This window comes from Engraulis encrasicolus, chromosome 7 (genome assembly GCF_034702125.1).
Source record: "Engraulis encrasicolus isolate BLACKSEA-1 chromosome 7, IST_EnEncr_1.0, whole genome shotgun sequence".
NCBI classification, from domain to species: domain Eukaryota; kingdom Metazoa; phylum Chordata; class Actinopteri; order Clupeiformes; family Engraulidae; genus Engraulis; species Engraulis encrasicolus.
This window is the reverse complement of record NC_085863.1, coordinates 11,858,918-11,865,039: the sequence shown is the minus strand read 5'-3', so window position 1 is coordinate 11,865,039 and position 6,122 is coordinate 11,858,918.

Genomic DNA, 6,122 nt, shown 5'->3' with positions numbered 1-6,122 from the left:
CTAATTTGACACGGCTAATTTCAATGCAGATCACTTACTTTTTATTTACATTACAAGCCTGTATTATTGTGGTGAAAATAAGACTTACCATGTGTTTGACATTGTAATTGTGGTACAAATATAGCCTACTTCTAGCTCATCTTGGAAAAGTAGAAATCCACTTGCAGACCACCTGAGCTCTGTCGCAGACCACCAGTGGTCCCTGGACCACACTTTGAGAAACACTGGTCTATGCCCAAAAAAAATGCCCGGGCCTTTTTTCAGTCCCAGTCCAGCCCTGGACACAGCCATCCTGGGGGTCGTTTCTCGACAGTGCCTTTGCTAACGACTTTAGCCATTTTGTTCGTTCTTAAGACCAACGTTGTAACCAAGGTCTTGAGTTGGTCTTAAGTTGTTCTTAAGTTGGTCTTGCGTCTAAAGACCAACTGAAGACCAACTTAAGACCAACTCAAGAGCAACTTACGACCAACTCAAGACCGACTTAAGACGGTTAGCAACGACAAGAATCGAGAAACGGAGTCATGGTCAGTGAGGTGCTATGGGGCCAGGAGACTAGTCTGATTATCATCGACGTTCAAATCTCCTCGAGACTTGGTCTGACCAAGAGCATAACCATTAACTTTCCCCAAACGGCATTTAACAAACGGTCTCCCTTGGTTTGCTTATGGTTGTTTGCTTACCGACAAAGTGGGAGGAGTTCCCGTATTTTCTGGAATTGAGAAGCTACTTGCATTGCTCTTGACCTGATTAGTTGCAATGGTGAAAGTGTTGCGTCACTGCCTGACTATAGGAGACTGGAACGTGAGTATGGCGTCTCTTCTCTTCTCTTCTTCTCTCTTCTCTTCTCTTCTCTTCTCTTCTCTTCTCTTCTCTTCTCTTCTCTTCTCTTCTCTTCTCTTCTCTTCTCTTCTCTTCTCTTCTCTTCTCTTCTCTTCTCTTCTCTTCCATCCATTCCTTCTCTTCTCTTCTCTTCTCTTCTCTTCTCTTCTCTTCTCTTCTCTTCTCTTCTCTTCTCTTCTCTTCTCTTCTCTTCTCTCTCTGGGTCTCTGAGCTCCCTCAGCCACGGCAGCTCTGTATCCTCCATAAATGACTCACTCTATCTCCATTAGATCGGAGGGATTAGACCACCTCATCACACACCTCGCAGTAGAGCCACCCTGGAGAAGAGATTCTTGAAATGGGTTGCGTGGCGAAGCAGAATCCATAGTCTTTTAGGGACTCGTCGTCTGCTCTCTTGCACAGGGGCTTTACTATGTTAAAAAAACAATAACAACAAAAAACATTGTCAATTCATGCAACCCATAAAAAGCCAAAAGGCAGTGGTTGCAGATTTTTTTTGTCAAATTGAGTTTAGGCTAGGAATTGCCCATTATGCCTTCATTGTCTTGTGCCTAAACCTCTTGCTTTTACTGTAACTATGGACACAAAGCATAGCACCCTTTATACCTACCGTGTACATTTGACTGGCTGGGTGACCATTTTAAAGCCAGGTTTTCTCTATTCCTACAGTTTGCTATTTATACAGGGCTAGATGGACAATAGAAATGTTTTTTGATGATTACATTTTACAATGTATATTGCATTGCTATTACATGGAATTATCAGCACTCTTATTATAAAATGCCTCAGTTTATTTGTGAACACTCTTAAGGACTTATTTGTTACGCTGCACAGACTGTGTACATCAATATCATTATCCTCCCAAATGACTGAGGCATAGCAACGTTTGCTGTCTCCATTTCAGCCCCTTACAGCTAAGATCACTGTCAACTACTTCAGTTTGAGGATATACCGCCTATTTTACATCTTTATCTCTTTACAGATACAGCCAATAGCTCTCGGCACTCATTATATTTCCTCCACTATGCAATCATTCATAAAATGTATCTACAGTATACAAAGCAGTACTTGTTAATGTATCAAGGATATTTGGATATCTATCTATCTATCTATCTATCTATCTATCTATCTATCTATCTATCTATCTATCTATCTATCTATCTATCTATCTATCTATCTATCTATCTATCTATCTATCTATCTCTATCTATCTATCTATCTATCTATCTATCTATCTATCTATCTATCTATCTATCTATCTATCTATCTATCTATCTATCTATCTATCTATCTATCTACAGTATATTCCAAAGACAAGGCAAATACAATCACACCGCACTCGTGAAAATAAGTAAACCGTCAGTTTAGCAGTGTATAGCAGCATTTGGCTGGAATTGACAATATATGAAATCCTCCATACAAAGAAAAAATGTGCCATGTACAGTACTGTAATGAAGAATTTGCAGTCATCCTCTATGAAGGCATTTCCAAAGCAGTCGTTCTGCTATTGTGTGGTGATGACTCACACTATGTTCCAGTCTCATTAAACTCCCACGTCCACTCTGAACGCTGCCTCCGACTCAGCACACTACCTCTCCAGGGCCACTGACAGCTTTTGCTGGGCCCAGGACAAAGTCATCTGAAAGGGCCCCCCATTTAATTTGAATACATACAATGGAAAGAAAACACAATGTTGGGCCCCCCTGTCTCCCCTTGGGGCCCCAGGACAACTGTACCCCTTTGCCGGCCCTGTGTCAGCTTCCCTGTGCCTCTCGGTGTGATTATCGGCGACTGAGACAGAGGCAGGACTTTTATCCATATTGATTGGCCACCGGCTTGGACTGCACACAGGGCCGGATGAACACACAGGCTAGATATGGCTGCAGCCTAGGGGCGGTGAATCTGAAGAAGACAGAGAGGTCGACACGTCATTGCCATTGAATGAATGAATAACAATAAGAAAAAATAACTTAAAGAAGAAAAAAATCCAAAGGAGTGTGCAAACCTTTTTTCAGAAAATATGCAGCCTAGGGTCTCCCATCTGGCAGGGCCCCCCAATTGGCCAAAAGTTAATACAGTTTTTCTCGATTGGTTTGGCTAATTTCTCAAAACTGAGATGACATTCTTAAAACAACACGGACAAATCCCCAAACCAACTTGCAATTTCCCAAAACAGAATGGCATTTTTCATCGCTTTCATCAAATATCAAATGCTTTGTACATGTCTCAAATGTTTAGTACATCTCTGCAGATGGCTATGTACAAGTACCCTACAGTTGACACAATGAGCATACATTTAGCACATTTTCCAAATAAGCTGATCTTGCTTATCTAAACAAATTAGACAATTCTCTGTGTAATGGCTGCCCTCTCCAAAACATGTCAGCATGATTCCATTGTGTAAGTCATCATATGCAAAGCATTCCACACAATTATCAAAACAGTCCAGGACATAATATATTAAGAATTTCATTAAACGGGAAATTCATGACAGTGTTTAACAGGCCAAATGATATTGTAACTTTATTAGTTTGTAGGAAATAATTGTACAACCGTGTATAGTAGGCTACAGTTTCCTCTGTTATTTAGCTAATTTCTTGACAATTTTTCAAACAACATTCTGTTTTGAGCAATTGCTAGTTGCTTTGGGATTTGTCCATGTTATTTTGAGAATGTTATCTCTGTTTTGAGAAATGAGCCAAACCAATGAGAAACCTGTAATATATGGCCATTACTTTCTGTATGTGAATTTACAGTAATGAAAGTTACTGATAAATGTCCTTGGTAAATTGTCTTTGTTGTCAAACTTCAAGGGTTTCACTCACTTTTTCATTTTTATACATAGCCGAAATCTGTTAGCTGAACGTAGTCCCATAGTGACAAAACATCTAACCATTTTGACTATCAGTGCTTAAACAATGACAAAGGGACAATGTATTTTGGGGGTACTGATGATATATGTGGGGAAGGAATTTAGTTTTGGCACACGGGTAAACTGTTTTTGGAGCAATATGAGCATGTAATGAGGATCCATGAGGTTATGCTGAACCATCCAGTTTATTTTGACAGAAGGACTAAATGAATGCAAAAGAGCCAAAGCAATTGAGAAGGGTCTATGCCATTTTTATGGTACCGACTATTTATGTGGGAGAAGGATTAGCGCTGATGCAAGAATGAGCTGTTTTGGGAAGTATATGACATTTTGCTCGTTATCTGAACTGTTTTGCAGAAATGTAAGAATGTTTGGCCAAATAACCCAATGGTTATAGGAATGTCATCTCAGTTTCAAGAAATTAGCCAAACCAATCGAGAAAAACTGGTAAATGCAGGATTCTGTGAAGACAGAGTTTGAAAACATCCTCTGTCTTGATGAGTGTGATTTTGAATATATTAAATACTCCTCTCCACAGTTTGTAGACATGCTGTCTTTGAGGCTGTCTATGTCAAATTTGCTGCGAAATTTGTCTTCTTGGGGGGCCCCACAGCAACCTGTAGCTTAGGGGCCCCAGGCCATCTTAATCCGGCCCTGACTGCACGGCAAGCGAGCCTGAGGCAGTGCCAGTCGAGAGCGGAGATGGGCCACACCTGGGCCACACCTGGGCCAGTTCTGGGCTGTGACCGAAAGGGTCGGTGGGCGGCTGCCGTCTGGTGTGGCGGTAATATGGCCCTGCCTGTGTGTCTTGCCCGGAGGCGGAGAGAGAGAGCGAGGGGGTAATGGGGCAGCACTCCTGTTCCCCCCTCGCAGGCGGGCGATCCACTGGCTGGCAGCAGGTGTTCCTGCAACTTGCGCTCATGGCATCGATTTAAATGACAGGTAATTACTTTTCTGACAATGCACCAATTAGATTAGGCCCAGGCAAACAACATAACGGCAATTTGCTCCGCTCTGTTGAGCAATGGCACACTGATCATAATTAAGAGCTATGCGCGGGGATAGCAAGGCTGCTTTTGTGCAGCAAATACAATTGCGCATCACAAGACATAAAGGGCTCTTTGAAAAAAAGCCCTGACCTCGCTTTTGCCCACAGTGAGACACTGAAGGATGCGTTTTACCTCTAATTTCCTGTTTAGTTTTTTGGGATGGATGCGGTTTGTCCGCTGCCTTCTTGTCCCCTATGGCAAAAACACAGTGTAGTAGTTCCAGCCTGGTAAAACAGCTTGTTGTACATGTGCCAGTTGCCAATTTGCCAGAAGTATTACTGACAGCATTTTGGCACACTTAAATTGAACAACGTAATCACTCCCATTCAACTGTGTTAGCCACATCACCCTAGAAAAGCACACGGAATGCTTGTTGCATAGAGACAAAACAATACTGTAAATTCAAAATGACACACACGATCAGGTGATGAAAAGGAAAGTACAGTAGAGTAGAGTAGAGTAGAGTAGAGTAGAGTAGAGTAGAGTAGAGTAGAGTAGAGTATCATTTATTGATCCCGAGGGAAATTAAGGTGTCAAGTAGCATACATACATGAATACAGAAGAAGACACAAAGACATCACAAACAACATTGTACATATGAAAGGAGGTAAACAAGAAAAAAAGCTGGCCATAAGATGTATATATTGCACGTCGGCAAATCCAAGTCAATGATTTTCTGTAATGAGATTCATGTGTGCTTACCCAGCACTATATCACCCGTGCAGCTAATGTAACCCATATAGTCGTCTTGACAGCCGCGAAGAAAAGCTGACACAAGAAAAAGGCAAAAGGCTGCAAGACCCCCAGATAACCTTTAGCCTCACTGACCTCCATAATGTCTATTAGCCAGCCCTCTAATAGAAAATTAGAGCCACTTGAAAGAGGGATAGGATTTTTTTTTTTACTATAAAGAGTTTTACGTTCACAACAGAGGGCCACCGCGAGACCCTGTCCAGGGCCGCTGGCAGCTTTTGCCGGGCCCGGGACAAAGTCACTTGAATGGGCCCCCCCATCCAATACATTCAATGTAATGAGAACCCGATTCTGGGGCCCATGTCCCCCCTGGGCCCGGGACAACAGACCCATCCAATACAGTCAATGTAATGAGAACCCGATTCTGGGGCCCATGTCCCCCCTGGGCCCGGGACAACAGACCCATTTGTCCCCCCCCCCCCCCCTTGTCGGCATCCCTGACCCTGTCCATCAGTGGCATGACGGAGTGCCAAGGCTGAATATGTGGTATTGACTCGGACCCAGAGTTGCCAGATGAGGCTGATGAATTCCTCCCAAAAAATGCTCAAAACCCGCCTAGAAGCACAAAATCCCGCCCAATTCTATTGATTTCTATGGGAAAAATTGGG